Raw genomic sequence first — 26810 nt, forward strand, 5'->3', positions numbered from 1 at the left:
TGATAAATCCAAGTACTATAAATGAAGATACCATATGATCATTGTCATTTATGCAGTATACACAGTCTATGATGTTTATTCCATTAAGCTTACATGGAATGGGATCACACACCAAACTCATAGATTTCTCTATATAAAATTTTTTGAAAGTGACACTAGCGCTTGAGGTTAAAAATAATGGTAAATATTTAATGAATATAAAAACAAAACAAAACAGAATTTCCCACAAACTTTAGGGGAAAATTAATTAATGAATTAAAATCAAATTGAATCAAATAGCAGCAAAAAAACTAAATATACAGTACATAAAGTTATAGCAGCAAAGATAAATGTCACTGTATAGGCTCCTTGAAGATTAAATATGCACTGAATAACTGAAACAAGGTAATTCATGAAGCTCCAGTTCCATAGAAAGTACAATGCATACTGTTAAAAGTGGGTGAGTGTCTATTTAGGTGGGGAATTAGGGGGTCCGGATAGCAGCCTGGTCCAGACACTCACAGGCATGAATAGATGTGATCCTGCAGACTATAAACATTGTACTGCATTTGCCCACAGGTGGGACTCACAAAGGTATAGCAATCCATGCTCAAATGGCAAAACCCTTAGATGACCAAGTCCACAAGGGCAAATAGCAAAATGGGAATTTCTGTTAAGTTTACTCAGACTTAGGGTGGTTTCGGATTAATAGATCTACAGTAAAAAGGTCGACAATGTCTAGGTAGACACCCGATGTTAGATAGTCAATAGGTCGACAGGGAAAAAGGTTGACAGGGACAAAAGGTCAACACACTAAACGTCGACAAGTACAAATGGTCGACAGGGTCAAAAGGTCGACATGAAAAAGGTAGACACAAAAATGGTTGACACATTTTTTTTTTCTAACCCTAATCTTCACCCTAACCCTCCCATTGGTGCCTAACCTTCCCTCCTCATGCCTAACACTAACCGTCGGGGTAGGTGCCTGACCTTAACCATCCCTTCTAGTGCCTAACCCTCCCTCCTGGTGCCTAACCATCGAGTAAGTGCCTAACCCTAACCGTCGGGGTAAGTGCCTAACCCTAATTCCCCGGTAAGTGCCTAACTCTAAACATAACCCTAACGGTAAAAAAAAAATGTTGACAATTTCTGTGTCTACTTTTTTTTCATGTCGACCATTTGTACCTGCCGACCTTTAGTGTCTCAACCCTGTGTCCATGTCGACCTTTTGTCCCTGTCGACCTATTGACTGTCTAACATCTGGTGTCTACCTACACATTGTCGACCTTTTTACTGTAGATCTATCAACCGTATACCTTTTTAGGGTGGGGTGAAAACAGTAATACATGATTTATTAGTGAATTTACAAGGACCACAAGAAGCAGCATTGGGTGTTTAGGGCTGTAACTGACATTTTTACTAGGGATGTGCGCCGGACCATTTTTGCCGGATATGGATTTGGTTCTAATTCGTCGTCTGGCTTTCGATTTAGATTTGGATTTGCCAAACTGCGGTGACTAGCTTGGGCTTTTTTTCTTCCTAGAGTGTTATTAACCTCAATAACATTAATTTCCAGTCATTTACAGTCAATTTAGACCACCTCACAGCTTAAATTATAGTTTTCAGCATTATTGGCCAAATGTTGCAGTGAGCTGACTGGTTACCAAGCATCAGAGCAGCAGCGCAGCGGCACAGACACCACAGTTTAAAGCACATCTATGAAACATTGCCACACAGCAGTGGCAGAAATGAAAAGTAGTGCAAGATGGAATTGTCCTTGGGCTATCCCACCCACCCTTATGTTGGCTATTAAAAAGGACATGCAGAGTCACAGTGCTTTTATATACAGAGGGCTACTGCCCAAAGGAGTCACGGTGCTTTTGATTTATACACAGAGGGCTACTGCCCAAGGACTCATGGTGCTTGTATACACAGAGGAATAAGGGCCTGATTCAGACCCGCTCGCAAGCGCATAGCGCTCACAAGTGGGTCGATGGTGGCCCAGTGGGCACGCGAGCCCCGGAGTCGAGCACAAAAAAAAAGCACATGCTCCGTGGCTCAATACAAAAGGGCGGCTGTCGATGTTGATCGACAGCTCGCCCCATTTTGTAGGTGTGGTGGCTTCACAAACGGAGGCGTTCCCATGCGAACGCCTGCCGTTTGTGGGCAGCCCCACTGACATCACCAGTGATGTCAGTGGGAGAGCTTCTGGCTCTATTAGAGCCAGAAGTTCTCTGGGGCTTGCGGCAATGAGACCCTACCACAAGGGTCTTGTCACAAGCCCGATGGTCGCGATGGTCTTGACCATCGCGACCATCATCCTGGCAGCTCGTAATAGCTGTGGGTGGTTACCCACAGCTTTGCGAGCGGCCAGGAGGCTGCTCCAAAAAAAAACAAACGCCCCGATTCAGAGTGAGCGCTCTTTCAGAGCGTCCGTCTCTGAATCAGGCCCTAAGGCCCAAGCAGTAACAGAGCTTGTATATAGTGGGCTAAGGCTCAAGCAGTCACAGAGCTTGTATACACAGAGGGCTTATGCCCAAGAAGTCACAGTGCTTGTTTACAGAGGGCTAAGGCCCATGGAGTCACAGAGCTTTGTATACAGTGGGCTAAGGCACAAGCAGTCACGCAGCTTGTGTGCACACAGTGGGCTATGCCCAGTAAGGTCACGAAGCTTGTATACATACAGTGGGCTTATGCCCTGTCACGGAGCTTGTATACACACAGTGGGCTAAGCCCAGCAAGGTCACAGAGCTTGTATACACGCAGTGGGCTTATGCCCTGTCACGAGGCTTGTATATACATAGTGGGCTTATGCCTGTCACGGAGATTGCATACACACAGTGGGCTATGCCCAGCACTGTCTCGGAGCTTGTATACACACAGTGGGCTATGTCCAGTAAGGTCACGGAGCTTGTATACAGTATACACACAGTGGGCTTATGCCCTGTCATGGAGCTTGTATACACACAGTGGGTTTATGCCCAGTCACGGAGCACACACAGTGGGCTTATGCCCAGTAAAGTCACAGAGGTTATTTATTTTTATTATTTTATTGTGTAATCAGTCAGAGGGCTAGTCTACCTACGTCTGTCCTCACTGTCCACGAAATGGCGCCGAGTCCCAGACGCCACACCTCTTATAGAGGCCGAACGTCACCGGGGTCTCGCGAGAATCTGACGCCGGCCGGGTGACGTTCGGCCTCAAGGTGGAATCCGAGTCAGGCGGGAACACCCGAACTTGCTTTCGGGTGGACTCGGATTCCACCTGTTCGGAGCGGTTTGGATTCTGAGGAATCCGAACCTCTCATCTCTAATTTTTACTATTGTTGAAACTAAAAGCATTATTTTATCACTTATAGCCATATAACTGTATTCACATGTACCTTATTATCAGAACTACAACACATAATAAACAAGTTTAATGTATAAGAAAATAAGCACAATAATTGATAATATATCTAAAACGATTAAAACCACATTTTGTTCCTGCCATGTAATTTGACAGTATGAGAAATAAATTGTTTTGTATAATATGCAAGTTCACAAAAGAATCAGAAAAAGAGCAAAGAAAGGGTTACAAAGAAATGCGACTTAAGTGGAAAGTATCCTGCAGTGACTACTGACAAAGGCATAACACTGACACAGTAAAGATAAAACTACAATTACCAGTTATTAAAAATAAAGCATCCCATTCTGGGAGCAGTATCACCACTACATAATCTATTTAGCATTCTCATTAGTGCTTCAGCATCACGCTCTGCTTTCCAGATATGCTAACATGGAAAATAACAGCCTCAAAACTAATTCATCATAATGCATAAAAGACTACCAATTGAATAAGTCGCAATAACCTTTCAAAACCAGCAGCTTTTAAAAGTATTAATTTCCACTTCAGATAATTGGGAAGGACACCTAGGTGGACAGGCAATATTTTTATGGGATTGCCTTGTCAGCAGCTGAAATTGTCTTTGGATTCTGGAACAATAGCTTACCACTAAATGACAGTGAATCTTGTAAATAGGTCCTTGATGACAGGACTTGCCATAAATCCTTAACCTGAACTCCTCTCCCAAGGTCAATAATAAAACTATGCAGGTATCAAATGGCCTTCACTGGAATTTAAGTAGAATGGTAGACTTCATAAAAATGGCCACTGGTTGTGACTGATGTCATAAAATCAAATTAATAAATGCCAAAATAAATTACAATCAAGCATTGTTTCTGCCATCCACTATATACAGTAGCCGAACAAGTTTGAATTCTGTCTTTTATTAGGAACAGATACAGGGCTCAAAGTCTGAACATATGTGGCTTCAGTAAGAAAGCATTATGAGGGAAAGTGAGTCATATTAATGGAAAATGAAATCATTGTTGTGATAAATGGAAATATTGATCATCTGTGAAAGTGTATTTGGTGTATTTGGTGTGTAACATTTCATGACATGCAGTAGACACAAAAAAGGTTTTTGTTTTTTTCATGTACTGATTGTATTATTAAAATGTAAAGGAAATGTTTTTATTGATTTACTTTTGTTCACTCTGTTGCAATACATATAGACTGAGTAAATAGAATTTGGATGTATGAACATTTTGTGGTAAAAAAATGCCTTTGGAACATGTTCTGTTGGTGTTTTTATTATTAAATAGAAGAGAGGTGAGTTGAGTTAAAGGGGCATGACAGAGGATATGGGGTGAAATTATTTGTAGCAACAGGAAACAGTAGTTGACCTGAGATGAGGGTGGTGACCTGAGATGAGGGTGGTGATCTGAGATGAGGGTGGTGATTTGAGATTGGCACAAAAATATTGGCTTTGTAATTGGTTGCTTCATTTTGGAGTTATGTGGCAAAACATCTGCCCACCATTTACAATGCATCACCATTGTGCTCTGGAAAGTGTGAGAATTGGTAAACTCTCCCTGTGCACCTGCTGGATGAACTGGAAAATGTGATCTACTGGGTAGTCTAGAAACTGTGACAGTTATTTGCAGCCACATATAACAGCGCATCTTGCGAGCATCTCAATCACCGACTGCTGTGTTATTTAATTATTCACCTTTCCTCGCATTGTTTACACCAAACATGCCTAAAGGCCAGCCTCGAGGACATTAATGCGGTGGAACCCTTACAGGTCGCCCAGAGTGTGCAGTTCAAAGATCTTAAACAACGCATAACAAGATCAACTGATATGCCACTTGCATTGGACATATTCGCCACAATACAACTCTTTAGGTCCTATGGATGTGCAATGTGTGAAGTGTGGTGCCCTACACTCCTTGGTAGAGGAGATTAAAGGACATTTTTTCAGACTGCTGTCACAATGGAAAGGTTTTGTTGCCCAATGTGGATTTTCCACCATATTTAGCAGAAATCTTTATGACAACTATCCTCAAATTACGGACATAATATCCTCCATAACTAAGGGGGTTACCGATGGGATTCCCTAGTTATTATTATTAGTATTATCTGTTCAACAACTCATTTCAATTTTAGTACAAAATAAGCAAGTCCAAATGTATTTGATAAAGATATTAATATAATACAGGTTACTGTACCTTTTAAAATCTTTTACATCTTAATTAATGAACTATATTTATCATGTCATTTTAGTCTTAAATAGTCTCTCATTTCAGAGTGAAAGCATTGTGCAAATTGTTATAGACTGTACCAACTAAGTGTATTATGTTTATTGTAAATGTAATTTTGTTTATGTAAACTAAGTGCATTATAGACAAAATGTTAATTTCCTCAATCATGTTATTGTTAATTAGTTACTATATTTTTACATCTTTGAAATATAAAGCAGGATGTTTTGTTCAGAGTGATTAATTCCCATATAACGTTCTTTATATAAAACAATAAGAAAAAACAAACAAATTTACAACCATAAAAAAATACTAAAGGCAAAAACAATTAAACGGATGGGTAAATTCTGGTTTACAGCAAATGAATGAGAATAACAAAAGAAATTAAAAAGCTGAGTAGTTTTGTAATTCAAAGTAGTCATTTGATTGGTCATTGACCCCAAGGTGAAAATTGATTCTTAGAAGCTTCCAAGGAACTGCCTTTACAGCAGAACTTGAAGTTGTAATCTGCATAATTATATTCAAATATATAATCACATACTGTAGATAGTCGAATAAAGTTACTATTAATTTATTTTTGCAACCGAACTACAACCAAAATTTATTTCTGTACTATAAAATCTTGGTTAATTTGATATTTGATACAATATGTAGTAGTGTAATAGAATTTTATGTTATTTTGTATTTAATTTGACTATTGGTTATGGAAATTTTTTTCAAGGTATACATACAAGGGCACGACAAAGATACAGTGAATATGAATAGTTTGAAAGTCAGACCTATGTAATCTATTCTATAGATTTAAGTGAATGTGGATTTTCAACAGCCATTTTGATCTTGTTAACAAACTGTTTTCCAATTATTTCCTCTTTATTAGCAGTTAGTTCATGGTTTTGCCATGTTACAGTATATTTGGAGGATTACTCAGTGATCCTTGGTGGAAGTATACAGTATTTTTTCCACCCATTCTATTAAACAGAGTTGCCTACCCTCCCGATTTTAGCGGGAGGCTCCCGGTTTTTAATGAAGCCTCCCGCTCCCCCGCAATGTTTACTTAACTCCCATTTTTTACAAGACATGAGAGCACTGCGCATGCGCGATTCCGGCATGTCGGGGGGCGGGGCCTGCGAGGAAACATTATGACATAACGACGTGTTATTTAAAGGCCGGCCATCGCGGGGTTGTGGGTAGCGGTGGCCGGCACTAGTCAACAGTGTGACTGAGTGTGCACGGGCGCGGCAGCGGTGGCTTCATCGGGCGGAGCGGAGCCTAGTAACTGTAAGTAACAGCAGCGCTGTACTGATCCGCAGCACTGTACTGTTGGGGACATCAGCGAGTGATGTGAAGTGGCCTTTTCTCCTAAGTGCACTTTGAAAGGGCACTCACTGACAGACAATAAATGGATGGCTGTCAGTAAGTGCCCTTTCAGAGTGCAGTTAATGCCTGTGACTGACTGGATATGAGGGAGTGACTACTATTGTGTGAGGACAATTTATGAATATATATATATATATATATATATATATATGTATATATATATGTGTGTGTGTGTGTGTGTGTAGAGAGAGAGAGAGAGATATATATCTCTCTCTCTCTCTCTATACATATATCTCAGATATATATATATATATATGCGCACACACACACACACACACACACACACACACACACACACACACACACACACACACACACACACACACACACACATATCTATCTATCTATCTATCTATCTATCTATCTATCTATCTATCTATCTATCTATATATCTATATATATATATATATATATAATCTCTATATATATCTCTATCTCTGTACTTTCAGGAGCCTCCTGCTACAGTTGGGAGGGTAACCAAGCCTGATATTAACCATAAAATGTCCTGGCAATAGTACCCAATGATTAGCACCCCTGATTGACAATCGACACACCCATAGGCGGAGCTAGACACGCCCTTTGGGGCAGACCATGTCACGCCCTTTGGGCGGCACATTATGCTGTCGCCTTCAAACTCCCTGAAAGTAGTTTTCAAAGTAGGCAAGTATGATTATAGATATAGCACTGAAGAACAAACATTCGTATGTGGTGTGTTCAAGTTGATGCTTATCATCTTTAAACCTGCATACTGCTTATAACTTTGCAGTGCTACACCTCCCCATTAGAAATACATTAAACAAAAAATAGGAAATCATCATCTCACCCAGCAGTAACCAGAAGCATTGGGACTGCACATTATAGCAGTGTACAGGACAGGACCATAGCGGAATGGATTTGCATGAGACGGACACAGAACCTAAAACAACAGAAAATATGACAGTGAGCATTTTTACTGTCGACAGGAACATAAATAATAAATACATATATAGTTATGCTTTCATACATGTTATTAGGATATACATTTTCCTAACAGAAATCCCCACTTATACCTGCAACAGGCTGACCTATTTTAACTTTGTAATTGGCTGTTCCAAACAATTTGAATGGCAGTATAAATAATGTCTGTGAGTAGGGTATCCCATCTGCAAACTAATTGCACAGATGGTGTAATGGTTAGCGTTACTGCCTCACAGCACTGAGGCCGTTGGTTCGATACCCACTACGGCCCTAACTGTGTGGAGTTTGTATATTCTCCCTGTGCTTGCGTGGGTTTCCTCCGGGTACTCCGGTTTCCTCCCACACTCCAAAAATATACTAGTAGGTTAATTGGCTCCTAACAAAATTACCCCTAGTGTGTATGTGTGTGTGATAGGGAATATAGAGTGTAAGCTCCACTGGGGCAGGGACTGATGTGAATGGCCAAATATTCTCTGTAAAGCGCTGCGGAAAATGTGTGCGCTATATAAATAACTGGTAATAAATAAATAAATTTAAATCTTTAAGTTTTAACCCTTAATTAATAATGTTATTAGAATATCTGAGAGTGCTACTGTACTACTGATAACCTGTATGTAATATGCATAACACAGCAATAAAGAGGAACAATAGCTATTCTTCCCACTTCTCTTGACAGGCACTGTCTATCACAATATGCACTTTATTCTACTAATATAGATTTGGAAAAATTATAAATTATATATACATACTGTATCAAGAAGACAACTATATTTTTAATTTTTTTGTCTGATATGTATATTTTAAGGAGCAAGAAAAATATTTGCAATATAGTAATGTAGAATTGTGCTGTATTAGAAAGAACATTAATTGATTAAAATGTTTGGGTAACCGATTTTTTTATAATCTATTCAATGTCATGAATTGTTTTTTATTTATCTCCACCAAGTTGTTCTAAATAAACTTATACTAACTTTATATATTTATTTTCTTTACTGCATATATTTCGCGGTTTGATTATCAATATATTGTAGTAATATTCTGGAGTATATAGATATCTATCCAGGGTTATTATTTCAATTCAAGATCCCATTATTAACACCATTTTATTTAATTTTTTTTTCCTTGCAGCTTCCTCAGCCAGCACTCACCGCCACATTGCAGATTCTCCGAGCCGCGACTGAGCCTGCAAGAGCCCAGTACAGTGTGTACTTTGCATGCAGAGGTAGCAAGGAGAGAAGGGAGGAGGGGTGCTGCTCTCTCCAAACCCCCCATTTGGCTACACTGACCCTGGAGCGCCCCCTCAAATCCGGCACCCGGGGCATGTGCCCCTAGCTGCAGCCCTGCTTAAGAAATCTCCTTAATTATTTTGTGGTGAAAATAACAAACACACACTACAGAAATAATTGTTTTTATTCTCAGTATGGAATACATTTAAAAAATAGACACTGCAATAATCATCCTAGAATGACCATCTACATGTCATAATCTGTGTAGTTTCTTATTATAGTTCTTTCGAGGGACATTGATATTTTCCATTCCTGTGACATTGCAGAGGAAGGGATAATCAATAAGTTCTTGCTGTATGCCTAACACAGGAATGAGAATGTAGAGAAGGTATGCCCAGTGGCAGATTTTACCTGACACAGCAGGGTCACAGCCTTCCGAGTCAAATCCAGCACCTCAGTGAGCCAGTTGGAGTCTGTGACTGCACTGGCTACACTGTAACTGACAATGGCTTCCCATTGTAAATGCTACCTGCCAGTCACACAGACAGCACAGACAGTCCCAGGGGGAGGTGTTTTCTGGATTGCCAGTTAGGGCTGCGATTAGCAGTGGGAAGCCGCTCCTCTGCCTTTCGGGCAGTCCTTCCCAGGGCTACAGCTGATGCAGTCCCTAGAAGCAGGTGTTTTGTGCATGTGTGGTGCCAACACCACTGGTGCGCATGAACTGGTCCCGGCACCTGCCAGATCCAATGCGCAGGCCCACCAGCTGGACTGACTGTCTTTTCCTCTCCTCCTGAGGTGGCAGACCCCTCATGCAAGAGGGTAGGAGCAGCTTCTGGGTATGTCCAATGTACATATTGCTGTGCAGATACTTCGTCCAGTGCAGTAGAAGTAGGCTTTAAATTACAAAAATGATCTTAATACCTGTAACACAAGCTTCAAGGAGGTGACTGAGCAATCAAATCAGGCTTTCTAGGCAATTATATTTCTTTCATTGCCATTGTATGAACCTGTAAAATGAAAGTGATTAACTGTACTCTAGCTGAAGTCTTATGCAATGGATAAAAAGGCAAGCACAAACTGTATAGGGTCAATCCAATGATGCATGTGGGGTCCTGCAAGCTTTTCTCACGGCAAACTCGCACTGCAAATTACATTTGCAATCCGATTCCAAACTCGCATTTATTTTTCAGAGGAGATTTGCATTTCTATGTGTTTACCCACTTAAGCAGGTGCAAAGGTAGGGAAAATCGTTATTCTGAGGTAAAACTGTCAGGAGTCAGTACAGAAGCTCTAGTACACCCATCCTACTGAATAATCACATACTTGGAGGGGTTGAAATAGCATAATTCGGGCAATAAAGACATGTCAGTTTTCAAGTGAAATTCTCAAAATCGCTCAATAACGGTGTAAATGATGTGGGACAGGTATGTGGAGGTGAAAATGATCTACAGTAGGACAGGTATGTGGAGGTGTAAATGATGTGGGACAGGTATGTGGAGGTGTAAATGATGTGGGACAGGTATGTGGAGGTGTAAATGATGTGGGACAGGTATGTGGAGGTGTAAATGATCTACAGTAGGACAGGTATGTGGAGGTGAAAATGATCTACAGTAGGACAGGTATGTGGAGGTGAAAACAATGTACAGTAGGACAGGTATGTGGAGGTGTAAATGATGTACAGTAGGACAGGTATGTGGAGGTGAAAACGATGTACAGTAGGACAGGTATGTGGAGGTGTAAATGATGTACAGTAGGACAGGTATGTGGAGGTGTAAATGATGTACAGTAGGACAGGTATGTGGAGGTGTAAACGATGTACAGTAGGACAGGTATGTGGAGGTGAAAATGATGTACAATAGGATAGGTATGTGGAGGTGTAAATGATGTACAGTAGGACAGGTATGTGGAGGTATAAATGATGTACAGTAGGACAGGTATGTGGAGGTATAAATGATATACAGTAGGACAGGTATGTGGAGGTATAAACGATGTACAGTAGGACAGGTATGTGGAGGTGAAAATGATGTACAATAGGATAGGTATGTGGAGGTGTAAATGATGTACAGTAGGACAGGTATGTGGAGGTGTAAATGATGTACAGTAGGACAGGTATGTGGAGGTGTAAATGATGTACAGTAGGACAGGTATGTGGAGGTATAAATGATGTACAGTAGGACAGGTATGTGGAGGTATAAATGATGTACAGTAGGACAGGTATGTGGAGGTATAAACGATGTACAGTAGGACAGGTATGTGGAGGTGAAAATGATGTACAAGAGGATAGGTATGTGGAGGTGTAAATGATGTACAGTAGGACAGGTATGTGGAGGTATAAATGATGTACAGTAGGACAGGTATGTGGAGGTGAAAATGATGTACAATAGGACAGGTATGTGGAGGTGTAAATGATGTACAGTAGGACAGGTATGTGGAGGTGTAAATGATGTACAGTAGGACAGGTATGTGGAGGTGTAAATGATGTACAGTAGGACAGGTATGTAGAGGTGTTGTATTTATGGGAGAGGGGTATATGAACTTGCAGATGAGTGTTTATTGAAAAGTTTTACAAAATTATCCAAAAACACTGAAAAAATAGTATACATACATTTTTCTGTACCCCAAAATGCTGCTGGAAAGACTTTAATTTGATGAAAAACACTCGCTTGCTATAATTTTTCCACCATTAATAAAAACTGTAAAAATCAGCCATTTGACACCTTTTAAAAACCTCCAGTACTTTCCTTATGCCCACTAGTCTTCTACTGTATATGGTCCTGCTTTCTCAGTTGTCACTTTTTGTGGAGTTCAGAATGGTTTCCTCACATTTTCATGAACTTCTCCCAAGTTACATTTTTGGAGAAAAGTTGCGCACCCTGGCCACGACTACCGTAAATTGCCATTTGTAATTGAATCTCGACTTACTGGGATGTATGCATTTGTGCTATGTCTACGAGTTTCATGACACAAACTCGCTTTCACAAACTCGCTAATTGGATTGAGCCCTATATGTGTGTTACAATGTCATGTGTCACCTGTTAAGATAGAAAAATCTTTTTAAGATAACTCACAGGGGACAAATAACTTACAACCTGCAATGACATGGTGCTGAATTGGTTCATTTTTATTTGCTACTGTAGGTCACTCTAGAGTTTGCAAGATTGAAAACCTGCAGAGCTTTCTAGCAGTTCACTTAACTCCATTCAGTGGCATTTATTTGTCATCTTAGCTTTAATTCAAAGGAGGAGTGACCCGGAACAGCAGAAAGGTAATTTTGTCTAGCACATCTTGATACATCCCATGCCAGCTCTCTCAGTTGGCTATGATTGCAATGATTGTCGCCAATGTAGCTAAATAAAAGCCTGGCTCGTGATGTGAATATTTTTTTTTTAGAAAGGATAAGTTGTAACTGTATTGTTTCTGTAATTAGGACTGAAATCTTTTAAGGTAAAAATAACATTTAAAATTAGTTATTTGTGGATTTTTTTTGTGCAATAAACCTTATACATCTGTGTAATGCATAGACTATGAATAGGCATCACCATGGGCGCATCTCCCCAAATATTTAGTTGGCATGTCTTATTCAAATCTAAGAGTGGTGCTCTTATCATTATGAAGCCCTATAGTGAGCTCCCTTTTCTATGTCATATGGACAAATGCCCCTCTTACCAGTATATTGTAAAGGTCCCTTTCATAGATCATATGACCTTCCATGACCTTGTTGACTATGAGATACACAGCGACCGAGGCAAGAACAGTAATACTCTTGTATTATAATTAATACATTATTCACTGCTGAACAGAATAAGAACATTAAAGATAACCTCTGTTTTTTGACCTTGCACCCTAGATTTTAATAAATAAACTCCTTACTGACCTATAACATCCTTGCTTATTAATAAGATCGGGTAGGGATATGTCAAGTGTATTGAATAATTTAAGCGTTATTTCATAGAGCTATACTTCAAATTCTGCACAGCCCTATTGAACTGTATGCAATGCAGAACCTATTCTAATCATTAATACACAATATAGTGAGCTTTCTAACAAAATGCTGTGATAAGGGGAGGAACGTGGGTGGAAACGGAAGTCATCGCATTGTTATTATGATGCTCTCTGTATTGCATATTATTCACTAGATTGCTCTACATATTATGTATTGGTCACTAAGATACTCGTCATTGTACAGAGGTCACTAGAATGTTGTTTGTACTATATAACAATTAAGTGCTCTCTGTATTATAAAAAGATCTCTAACATTCTCTTTGGAAGGAATATAAATGGCTACAATTTTCTCTGTATAAGAGATCATATATATGTACTCTGCATTGCATAGCGTTAGTAGCATGCTCTCTATTGCAAGTGGTCACTAAAATGTTCTCATTATTATGTATCAGTAAGTACAATGCTTCCTGTGTTACTTAAGCCACTAGAATGCTCTATATTTTGCATATTGGTCACTAGATTGCTGTATGTGTGCTAAAGAAGTCACTAGAATAACATCTGTAATGTCAAAAGTTCACTAGAATGCACTCTGTATTGTAAAGTGGCTATGAGAATGTTCTCTGTATTGTATAGATGTCACTAGAATGCTTACTGTTACTGATAGCGGTCTCCCAAAGTAACAGGGCCATGTCTAAGGTTAACTATTAGCCCAAACTAGGGATGAACGGGTTTGGATTTCCAAAATCCGAACCCCCCCCAATCTGACCTGGGATCCGAGTCAGGCTCGGGTTTTTCCACCTGACTCGGATTTGAAATCGAGGCAAAACGTCATTTTCATCAAGAACCACTTCCTCCTAGTGCTGAAGCTGCTGCCACTAGTCATGACATAGACGATGAAATGCCATCAACGTTGTCTACCAAGGCCGATGCCCAATGTCATAGTAGAGGGCATGTAAAATCCAAAAAGCCAAAGTTCAGTAAAATGACCTTAAAAAATTAATTTAAATCTTCTGAGGAGAAACGTAAACTTGCCAATATGCTATTTATGACACAGAGTGGCAAGGAACGGCTAAGGTCCTTCCCTATGTTCATGACTAGTGGTTCAGCTTCACATGACAATGGAAGCCCTCCTCCTCCCACTAGAAAAATTAAATGAGGTAAGCTGGTAAAAGCACAGCAAAGAACTGTGCGTTCTAATTCTAAGAAGATATCACAAATCCCCAAGGAGAGTCCAAGGCCCTCATTCAGAGTCGATCGCAAGAAGCGATCGCTCACTCTGAATGAGGGCGGGCACTTCTTGTTTTGAAGTGCTGCCTCCAGGTCACAAACTAAGCTGTGGGTTACCACCCACAGCTTAGCTTGCGATCAGGGTGATGGTCGCGATGGACATCACCATCGCGACCATCGGGGCTTATGACCAGACCCTAAGGTTGAGTCTGGGCACTCGTAAGCCCCAGGGAACTTCCTGCTCTGTTTGAGCATGAAGTTCCCCACTGACATCAGCAATGATGTCAGTGGGGCCGCCTCCAAACGGCAAGCTTTCTGACTGGAACGCCTCCGTTTGGCCAGGCAAGCACCCGGCCCGCCCAGCAAACTGGGTGAGCTGTCACTCAACATCGACAGCTCGCCCCGTCTGCTACGAGACCCCTAGCGACAGAGCACCCGTTGCTAGCTGGGTCTCGCGCATGTGCACGACGGAGCCAGCTCCGTCGTGCGCATGCACTGTGGGGACCATCGACCCGGTTGCAAGCGCATTGGCGCTTACGACCGGGTCTGAATGAGACCCCAAGTGTGGTGGCGGTTGCAATGCCTGACCTTCCCAACACTAAACGGGAAGAGGTGGCTCCTTCCACCATTTGCACGCCCTGTGCAAGTGCTGGAAGGAGCACCCACAGTCCACTTGCTGATATTCAAATTGAAGATGTCCCTGTTGAAGTACAACAGGATGAGGATATTGGTGTAGCTGGCGCTGATGAGGAAGTTGACGAAGAGGATTCTGATGGTGAGGTGGTTTGTTTAAATCAGGCACCCGGGGAGACAGTTGTTGTCTATGGGATGAAAAAGCCCATCATGGTCATGCCTGGGAAAAAAAAAAACATTCCACCACTTTGGTCCGGACATATTTCAGTCCAAATCCGGACAACTACTGCCATATGTTGTGTATGTAAAGGTGTAATAAGTAGGGGTAAGGACGTTAACCACCTAGGAACATCCTCCCTTATAGGTCACCTGCAGCGCATTCATAAAAAGTTACTGCCAAGTTCAGAAACTGTGGCTAAGACCGTAAGCAGTCCAGAGACACCTAAATCCCTTTGTCCTGTTGTATCCAAGCTCCTTCAAACCACACCGTCAATTTCCTCCTCAGTTAGAATCGGAAGTAGTCCTGCAGGCCATGTCACTGGCATGACTGACTCCTCTCCTATCCGGGATTCCTCCGGAGGTTCCTGCATTGCTAAGACTACTGCTGTGGCTGCTGCTGTTGCTGCTGGGAGTCGTTCATCATTCCAGAGAGGAAGTTGGAACACCGCTACTTCTTTTACTAAGCAATTGACCCTCCAACAGTCCTTAGCGAGGAGGATGAAGTACGACAGCAGTCATCCTGTTGCAAAGCGGATAACTGAGGCCTATGTTGGTGTTAGACGTGCATCCGGTATATGCCATTGGTGCAGTAGGATTTTGAAAATTGATGGAGGTAGTGTGTCCCCGGTACCAAATCCGGTCTAGATTCCACTTCACTAGGCAGGCGATACCGACACTGTACAGCGACATCAGAAAAAGTGTCCTCAGTGTCCTAAAAAATGCGGTTGTACCCAATGTCCACTTAACCACGGACATGTGGACAAGTGGAACATGGCAGACTAAGGACTATATGACTGTGAAAACCCATTGGGTAGATGTATCGCTTTATGCAGCAACAATAGCAGCATCACCAGTAGCAGCATCTCAGAAACGCCAGCTCATTCCAAGGCAGGCTACACTGTATCTCCGGTTTCAGTAAGAGGCACACCGCCGACAACCTCTTAGAGAAACTGAGGGAAATCATCGCCCAATGGCTTACCCCACTTAGACTCTCCTGGGGATTTGTGATATCTGACAACGCCACCAATATTGTGCGGGCATTACATCTGGGCAAATTCCAACATGTCCCATGTTTTGTTCACACAATAAATTTGGTGGTGCAGAATTTTCTAAAAAACGTCAGCAGCGTGCAGGAGACGCTTTGAGTAGCCCAAAAAATTTCTTGCCACTTTCTCAATTCAGCAACAGCATGCCGAAGACTGGAGCATCAGCAAACACTCTTGAACCTGCCCTGCCATCACCTGTAGCAAGAGGTTGTGACGCGGTGGAACTCAACACTCTATATGCTTCTGAGGATGGACAAGCAGCAAAAGGCCATTCAAGCCTATACATCCACCTATGACATAGGTAAAGGAGGAGGTATGCACATGACTCAACTGCAGTGGAGAATGATTTCCGTGTTGTGCAAGGTTCTCCAGCCCTTCGAACTTTGCACTCGTGAAGTCAGTTCAGACACTGCCAGCTTGAGTCAGGTCATTCCCCTCATCAGACTTTTGCAGAAGCAGCTGGAGAAAGTGAAGGAGGAGCTAAGACAGAGCGATTCCGCTCGGTATGTGGGACTTGTGGATGAAGCCCTTCATTTGCTTTCCCAGGATTCAAGGGTGGGCAATCTGTTGAAATCAGACCACTACATTTTGGCCACTGTGCTCGATCCTAGGTTTAAAGCCTATGAGGTGTCTCTTTTTCCGGCGGACACAAGCCTGCAGAGGTGCAAAGACCTGCTGGTGAAAACACTGTCAGCTGAACGGAACGTGACACGTCAACTGCTCCTTCTTAATTTTCTCTCGCAACTGGGGCTGCCAGGAAACAACTCAGATATCTTAAGCAACCCGCTGGTGGTGATGCAGGGCAGTCAGGACCAAGTTTGGACATCTGGTCCGGACTGAAGGACCTGCCAACAATTCTGACATGTCTACTGTCACTGCATATGATACTGTCACCATTGACAGAATGGTGGGGGATTATATCTGTGACAGCATCCAAGTAGGCATGTCAGACCTGTACTGGCAGAAAAAAGAGGCAACTTGGAGGCCCCTGTACAAACTGGCTCTATTTTACCTAAGTTGTCCCCCATCCAGTGTGTACTCCAAAAGAGTTTTCAGTGCAGCCGGGAACCTTGTCAGCGAAAGGCGTAGGAGGTTGCGTCCACAAAACGTGGAGAAGATGATGTTCATCAAAATTAATTATCAACTCTTCCAGGAAGACCAGCCTCCAGAACATACAGAGGAACCTGTGGTGGTGGATTCCAGCAGGGATGAATTAATACTCTGTGAGGATGAGGATGTACACAACACTGACGAGGGTGAGGAATCGGTGGATGAGGATGACATCTTGCCTCTGTAGAGCCAGTTTGTGCAGGGACAGATTAATTGCCAGCTTGTTTTGTGGGGGTCCAAACGAACCAATAATTTTAGCCACAGTCGTGTGGCAGACTCTGGCGCTGAAATGATTGGTTTGTTAAAGTGTGCATGTCCTGTTTATACAACATAAGGGTGTGTGGGAGGGCCCAAGGACAATTCCATCTTGCACCTCTTTTTGTTCTTTGCATTATGTAATGTTTGGGGCCTAGTTTTTCAAACTGCCATCCCGTCTGCCACTGCAGTGCCACTCCTAGATGGGCCACATGTTTGTGCCGCCAACTTGTGTCGCTTAGTATAGTCATCCAGCTACTTAGGTGCAACCTTTTGGCCTAAAAACAATATTGTGAGGTGTGAGGTGTTCAGAATAGACTGGAAATTAGTGGAAATTATTGAGGTTAATAATAGCGTAGGAAAAAAAAATCTGTGATTTTAGCTGTTTTTATGCTTTATTCTAAAAAAAATACAGATCCAGAAAACAAAACCCAAAACACGGAAGCGTGGTTTTGGCAAAACCAATCCAGAACCAAAACACAAAACATGAAAAGTGACTGGTGCACACCCCTAGCCCAAACCAGATTGACAGAAGGGAAAACAAGGAAAATACTGCAAAGGGTTAATAGAGGGAGAGAAAGTTAAAGTGCCTTTAAAAGACTGTCAAATAATCCTTTGTTCCCCATGGACCTTGCCTATTATGCATGCCCCTACCAAGCGAAGATGAACAGCAGGAATCCTGGGAAAGATGAGTGTAGAGTACTAGGGCTCCATTTACTACAATCCACATTTGTAATGCAGATTGTAGTGTGATATTATTTTACAAATTCTACTCCAATTGCCATGTAATAACTATAGGTGATATTAAAATAATGTGAAAAGGGTGTGAAAACACCCTTTTTCACTTTATTTTAGTAAAAATAATGTTAATAAATAGAGCCCCTAGTCTCTGACCAAGGGTTCCGGAGATAAGGGCCACCAGTCAAAATCAGGTTTTCCATGTACTTGGAGCGCAGGAGCATTAGAAGCAAAGATAACCAGATCAGAGATATGGGGGTTTCTTTACGAAGTGTTGAGTTGTAAAACCTGACACTGTTGATGTTTATGGCCAATATTTAAAAGGGCAGTGCTTTTACTAGCCGTGTATTGCTTGTAAAAGCACTGCCCTTTTAAATATCGGGCATAAACACGAACAAAAGTGTTGGGTTTTACAACCCAACAATTCATAAACCCCCTGGACTAATAGAGGATTATTGTTCCCACAGTCCTGGCAAATCCTTTGGAAGTCAGAGTAAGGAAGAATGAATCAATCAACTTCCACCTACCAACACTTGAGTTGAACCTCTGCCTTGCCAACAGTATACAGTCTTGAGACTGTTTCCAAGTAGAATACCCAAAGTTGGTTTGCGTATTGAACTTGTTTGTTTTAATACTCTATGCTATGGTACAATGTTATAGTTTGATTAGTACACTGTGTAAGTGCTACAGTTTTATTGGCAGTTTGTTAAAATAAAAACCTGGTAATCTTTCTTAAAATATTTGTCTAGGTGTCAAATGCTTACTCAGTTAACAGTATTGGGAAATTACGGGATAAAGATTAATGCTACAGTGGAATGATGCTACAGTGGAATGATGCTACAGTGGAATGATGCTACAGTGGAATGATGCTACAGTGGAATGATGCTACAGTGGAATGATGTGGAGTCATTCTTGGTATTTTACAAGAGTATTCTACTGCATAGGGAAACCCTGTTTTTGTGACACCAAATGACATGAAGAATCCTCCTCTCTCGTAGGACAGCTTCTGCTTTCTTTTATGTGCTAACAACAGGTATAGCTGTATTATTTAATTCCTGAGCATGGTGCATCTAAGGCATCACTTCAGTGACCTCTATAAAGCTTTGAAATTCTCTGTAAAGAGCAGTTTGTGTCTTTAGAAAACATGGACAATGTGAGCTAAATAATGGTGTATAAGTTAAACTTTGTCTAAAACAATATGTGATTTATATTTATTATTCTTTCACTAGACTGTTCCAATGTCATTGTTTGTTAGAGTTATACTGTAGCAGTGGTTTGCTCCTTGGTGTGCCACGGCACTGTCCACGGGGTGCTGCGGTGGCCGGTGGCCTAAAGATACCGGCCAGTGTATTTTTTTTCTTTTGCGTGTGTAAAATATATATAAATTTTTTTTGCACGGGTGGGAGAGAGATTGGGGGCATGGAATAGAGCGTAGCGGTGAGGGTTTGCGATGAGTTGAGAAGAGCTGTCACTGTAAAGCAACAGGCAGTGAATCCTGAGGCTACCTGTTGCTGAATGGGGTCTTACAATGCAGTATGTTGTGGGAGATCAGACAGGAGGTGCCTGATCTGATCTGAAGAGCGATGCTGTAGAATGGCACTGATGATCATAAGTAATGTTGGGGGACATGGAGGGGGCAAATGGAGACACATGGAGGGGCAAATGGAGAGACATGGAGGGGCAAATGGAGAGACATGGAGGGGTAAATGGAGAGACATGGAGGAGTCAAAGGGAGAGACAGTGAGGTGGCAAATGGAAAGACATGGAGGGGACAAAGTGAGAGATATGGAGGGGGTCAATGGGAGAGACAGAGCAGGCAATGGGAAAAAGACAGAAGGAGCAATGGGAGAGAGACAGAAGGGGCAATGAGAGAGAGATGGAGGGGCAAAGGGAGAGACATAGTGGTCGAAAAAGGGAGAGACATGGAGGGGGCAAATGGAGAGACATGAAGGGGCAAATGCAGAGACATGGAGGAGTCATAGGGAAAGACATGGAGGAAACAAAGTGAGAGAGATGGAGGGGGCAATGGGAGAGATATAAAGGGGCAATGCTGTAGAGTTGGAGGGGGCAATAGATATTATAACATTATTTTGACCCAACTGCTTAAAAAATGGGACTGCCCTGTAATTAATTTGGTTTAGGGGTGCCTTGAAAAAATTATTGAGAGCCTAAGGGTGCTGCCACTGGCTTATAGCATAGTTATACTATAGGTTACATGTTATGTAAAAATAATCTGTCACCAATCACTTCATAATTTCTAGTGTATCTTGTTTATTTGGGAGAAAAGCATTCTATTCACTGTGCTGTGTACTCAGGTTTCCTCCAGCTTAGACAGCATAATTGTAAGGGGATAGAGCAGTGGTTCCCAACCTTTTTCTGTTTCAGACTCGTGCTCCCTTCTGCAAAATATTTGGTGACCACTGCCCCCAGCACCACCACATTTCACTTATAGGGCAGAATGTAATAAGGTGCGAGTTGTAAAAAAAAGTGAGTTTAGCGCTAAACTCGCATTTTTTTTACAACTCACACAAGTAATAGGGTGCGAGCATATGCAAACTTGCAAGTTCTTCGCATTCCCACAACTTGCAATGACCAAACTCTCATCCAGATGTTTTTACTGGACTTCAGGCTAGCGAGTTTAGCCTCAGCGGGTGCGAGTTAGATAGATGCATGCACAGATTAGTAAGATCTGTGCATGTCTCTCTGTGTAAAGGCTAGTGAAATGTTAAAATTAAGAAAAAAGATGTGCCCCCCCTCCCTAGAAGCACAACCAGCACCGGGTTGTGTGAGCCGGTACTGGTTGTGAAAATACGGCGTAAAAAAGACAGTGGGCCCCTCTGTATTTTCAACAAACAGCACTAGGCTCGGTGCGCCAGTCCTGTTTGGGGAAATAAAGGGGGTAAAATTACCCCAAATCATTTTTTCCACGTCATCTCACATTACAAGGTGTGAGTTTACCCGCAGTTTAACTTGCATGCACTCACATGCCAGTCAAACCTGCACCCTATTACATTTGTGAGTTACGGTGATTCTTGACACTCCACCTTCAGCGCACCATTGCATGCACCATCGACACTTGCACAAACCCTATGGCAGGGACAGTGTCTCAATCTAAACATATCTTATGGCTGTGGCTCTGCATCCGAAGATGCAGCCACTTTCACTGACACACCCACGACATGCACATAACACGACTACAAGACAGACTTTTTTTTTTGCGTACACTTCAAGCCACTTCCTTGTCACCACCCAGGAACTCCCATGGTTTTTCCTCGCCATTTTTGATACCAGCGCTCATGTACACATACAGCACATTTGTCCATACACTCTGGGGAAAGCATGCATCATAGAAGTTTACAGAATATTTTGTGTATGCGCAGTAGCAATTAATCACTCAATTATGTGAGCAATGGCAATGCGTGTAATTAGCATGCACCTCTGCATCATGCACAATATCTTAAACTCCAACAAACTTAGCATAACTTGAAATATAACTAAATGCATATTTTCACATGTATGCACACTTGAACAGATCACTGCAGTTGGACCGCCTCTATTCTTATGTTTGGTTTCATAGCCGTCATTATCAGCATTATGTACAGTGCAGCAGTCCTACACTAGGGGGTAAATTTACTAAGATGGGAGTTCTTGGGCAACATCACTTCTTAAATAGAACTCCCATATTAGTAAATTTACCCTTAGGTGCATGAGATAAGTCTGGGAACAGTCGTATTTATGCGTGTGCTTAACTCTACATAGCCCACAATCCAGTCAGCAGGCCCTCCCAACTATGTCTATGTGAGAATGCCCCACTACAAGACAATTCTTCAGTCTCAAGTGGAGGTGCAAGCAGGGGCACCAAGAGGGGGGGGGAGTGGGTACTGATTACCCGGGCATGGTAGGGGACACGGGCCGCCCGCAGCACACCACAGTTTTTGTTTTTTTTTAAATCTATTTTTTTTAACATCACCCTTAAACCACCACAGGCGACGGCGGGTGGTAGTTGGTATTTCAGGAGGGGGAAGTGTTAGTGGGGGATCTCTGTCACCGGCCGCACTCTCTGTGTATCAGTGTGACATTCACTGTCACACTTGATAGGAGTGCAGCTGTGCCGCTGCGGAGCTGATGCTCTCGTGAGATGATGATGTCATCATCTCGCGAGGCTCTCTTCCATCACCAGCAGACACCAGTTCCAGCCTCCGGGTTGCGGGCAGAGAGTGAGACAGGAGATATTGCAGAAAGGCAGGTGAGTGGTGATCGTGGGGCAGACACAGTGTGAGTGACAAGGGAGTGCAATGTGCATGGAAGAGCCCCAGCCCGCCACTGACCGCTGTGCTGTCAGTCTGTCACTGTATGAGTGACTGTGACTTGGTTGCCTTTATATATATATATATATATATATATTACATATGTACATTTCATATAAATATGATATATTATATATGTCTACACGTGTCACATATACAGTGTGTGTATATATATATATATATATATATATATATAGTGTGTGTATGTGTATATATTTGTGTATGTATGTATATATATATATATATATATATATATATACACACACTGTGGCAGTATCACCAGAGGTGGCACTGGTGAGCAGCAGATTCTGTGTGGGGCAGTGGAGATCCACCCACACAGACTAGAAAAGCATTGTGGGAAGATGCCTAATTGCTGCCTTGTGGATAGAGCTCAGGTGTGGGCTGATGTGAAGGCAGACCAGTCAGGCTGCTGTGGGGAACAGTCCATGTGGGATTGTAGTGGCAGAAAGCCCAGTGAAACTGAGCGAGCCATTGGGGGCCAAGAGGCCGGTGTCTAGACCTTGCAGGAGGCAAGGGGGGACCACAAACTCTCAGACTGAGTGACATTGAGGCAGCTAAGCTGCAGGCTGAGGAAGCCAGGGCCTCTGTATACCTGGAGGATACAGGGAAGGCACAGAGACTGTGTTTGTCGGGTTGAGGAAGCAATACCAGGCTAGGAGGCCAGGTGAATTTCTGCATTTGGTAGGAAGGACCACCATCTCAGAGACTATGTTGGCAGACTAGCTGCTCCCTTATAGAGAGGGTTGAAGAAGTGAGCTAGTGCCCTAAACAAGGGCTAGGTTTGTTTGTTATTTACTGCTTCCTGATTTCTTATGCTGCAAGTAAAGCATCACCTCGTTTATTTTCACCTGAAAGCTGTGTGTGGACCCTCATTAAGCACCTAAACACTGCACCCCTTCACCCTCTGCTGAGCTAATTAACCCCAAGACATCACAGTACACACACGTGTGTCTACATATATATATATATATATATATATATAGAGAGAGAGAGAGAGAGAGATAAATAGATAGATATAATGCAAGGTCCGGCACTCACTGAGGCTCCCCCAGCCTGACGTTATTTAGAGGTGTGCCAATGCGGGCACGGCCCTCAGATAACGTCACGTAAGGAGGCGTGACCTATGGTAATTAGGCCATGCCCGCAGAGCACTCGGCCGGTACAGGTTGATATTAGCCCTGGAGCCGGCCCTGCCTAATAGTGAATACTTTTGTCCCAGCTGCTGGGTGCTATGCCATGCTCCTGTGAGTGGGTGCTTCTCACGTGCTAGTCCTACCCACAAAGAGGTGCAGCTATGTCCCACATGCTGTGGCCACGCCTCCTCCAAGGGGCCCCCAGGATGTTGCTGTACCCGGGCCCAGGATTTCTCTTGGCAGCCTTGGGTGCAAGTGTATTGCATATGACTCTGTATTGACTGTAAATACATATGCATGAATCTGGAGCATGCAAAGTGTGAAAACATGGAAGCTACATATGGCAAACTGACTTCTGTTCAACTCTGCATCAACCCCTGTAAATGGACAAGTCTAATATTACTGACTGTAAAATTGGTACAAATAAATACTTATACTAACCTTTAAGCAAGTGAGAAATAAACCATATTATTGGAATGTGTCATAAATATTACTACAGTTAATTAAGACATAGCAGATTTTCATTTTACATTACAGTATATTATGTCTCTAAATAATGAAGAAAAGAGACAAATTCGCATGGAAACAGCCCACATATACAAGAGATGTTAAATGTACCAGTGCACACTTTAATTGGCATGAACTCATGAAGCTGAACCCGCTGTTAGGAACATTGATGGCACAGTGAATCCCATAGCCCCAATTCATTCAATTCTACAGGAGCACACATTTAGGTAAATGTGCTTTTAGGAAATGGGAACGCATGAGAGGGATTCAACTGTAGGTACCATGGAGGCATGAAATGCTAGAAAGCTAATTCAGCCAAAATGAGGTAATTACAGTATTGTGTTAATCTCACACTGATAACCACTTCCAAATACTGTTTTCTTCAGCAAAGTAAGTAATATATACATAGGCATCAAACTAAACCGTATAATAGCAATGATGTTATCTGTTTATTTTACAAAAAAATTACCTTCTAAAAGTAAAATAGCACATAACAGAAATTAATATACATTATAAAAGTAAAGTAATAGTATGTAAAAGTGTATACATTATAAAGATAAAGTAATAGTACATTTAAGCAAAGGTTTATTCAGGCACTTTGAATGGCAATTTTTTAAAATTAATACCCTATAATTTAAAAAGTAAGTGAATTGTAGCAGACTTATTACAAACACTGTTCCCCATACAGTATGTTGGCCTATATAAGTAAGGTATACTGCAACAAGTGTAACAATTATACATTTAGTGGTGATTCTGAGCCGCACATAGTGGTGTCCGTAGCTGCATCTTTTGCCAGTCACACGTCTGCGGCTTTATGCTAATGCCTCCACAAACCCCTCCCTGGTGTATAGCCATGCATCTCAATGTTCAAGGACCGCGACATCCACTTTGAGCATTTTAAGATGCTACAATACAACTTGGTGCAACTTTAGACACAACCACCGGTCGCACCATCAGAACTTGCACCAGACCCATGCTAGGTGCAGAATCTCCATCAGAGTATGGCCTCCAATGTGAGTGATTGTGCATCTAAATTCACAACCACTAACATGACACACCTGTGGGACTCCCATAACACGCCCATAAGACGAACCATCTCAGTGCGTCCACATAGCCACCTCTTAGTCACTGCCCAGGAACGCCCAATACATTGTGAAGACATTTCTGAGACCGTGCATCTCATTTGTAGCTGCACACGGACTCTGGACAATGCGCAGTGCAATTTAGATGAATGCACAAAAGAAAAAAAATTGCTCAACTGCGTCTCACATTAGCATTGTGTCCGACTCATAATCAGCTCCTTTATGTATAAACATGACCTGTTTTTTATTATTAATTTGATACATTTATGGGGAGATCACAAATTCAGAAACAAACAATGGGTTTCATTTAGCGATGGAAGCATACAGGCATCTGGCACATATAGGAAGTGGCGCATGCAAATCATTAATAAAAAATTCATATCAATACATTAATATTTTATGTACACAGTAATGCGATCAGATACAAAAGAGCGAACAATGTCTTATTAATGAGTCACATTACCATATATAATAATAAAACTAAACACAACAGGTCTGATACAGTGTTGGCTGTGACTACTCTCCAAAACGCAAGTGAAATTTGCAGTCAATAAAAAAGGCTGCAACTGCATGTTTATGCAAAGCTGCAACTATAGTAAGATATGAACAGGACAGCACTAATAGTACAGTATGTGCATCTAGTTTACACCATGCATTCATCTCATGTTTATACCTGTAATTAATTATTAGTCATCAAGAAAGCTTTCTGATGTACCTCTTTGTACATCAGAAAAAACTCTCCATCTTGTGCATGACAAAAAGAATAAATACAATTATTTCAACAGGCACATTAAAGCATAATACTGTATGTGCCAAGAAAGCACCAATTAGCATCAAAGATGCATTTGTTAAATTAATCAGAAGCCATTCTATATTGCTGGCATCATCCTCCACTTGCAATTGTCCATGACTCCTGGCAAATAATATGGCTTTCTCAGGCATACATACGCCTGTGTCTCCTATAGTTGTGATGCTAAGGAATGACTTACCATCAGCATGAGGTCAACTCACAAAGAGCCAATCAGATTGCCTATGTATTGCAAATAATAGTCATTATCATCATGACTTATACATACACAAGGACCCCAACAACCACGATAGAGATGCTTTCTGACAGTGGTGTCATTGTCCACTTCTAATTGAGGCACCGCTCTCCCTTTACTGACTCTCCGGGTAAAAGTCGTAAGTCAAAGATAAGCAAAAGCTTGATAAGGTTGTTTGGGTCCTCTCAATTAAACAAGACTTACTCGCGTCTATAAGTGACTGCAGCTCTATGCTGCATTTATGGTACCACTGGACTTGCAACTTTTTGTTTGCAGACCCATGTGGATGTGTACAAAAATCCACGAGTCTGTGACAAGATCAGACCGCGAAGGGGATTATTGCCAGACCGTTGATGGCGTTTCCATGCCATTATAAAGACAACTCATCCAAATGACCCCTTTATGTGAACATGTATAGTACAAAAA

General features: G+C 41.9%; 1 protein-coding gene across 1 annotated transcript in view; it reads right to left on the reverse strand.

Moving 5' to 3' along the window:
* HS3ST5 (heparan sulfate-glucosamine 3-sulfotransferase 5) overlaps positions 1-26810 on the reverse strand; it is a 355487-nt gene that overhangs the window by 122709 nt on the left and 205968 nt on the right. Inside the window, exon 3 of the mRNA XM_088460426.1 lies at positions 7762-7854. The gene's annotated coding sequence lies outside the window, so the exon portion shown is untranslated. The remainder of the gene's footprint in view (positions 1-7761; positions 7855-26810) is intronic.

Source organism: Taudactylus pleione, unplaced genomic scaffold (assembly GCF_031769625.1).
Source record: "Taudactylus pleione unplaced genomic scaffold, aTauple2 ptg000046l, whole genome shotgun sequence".
Taxonomy (NCBI): Eukaryota; Metazoa; Chordata; class Amphibia; order Anura; family Myobatrachidae; genus Taudactylus; species Taudactylus pleione.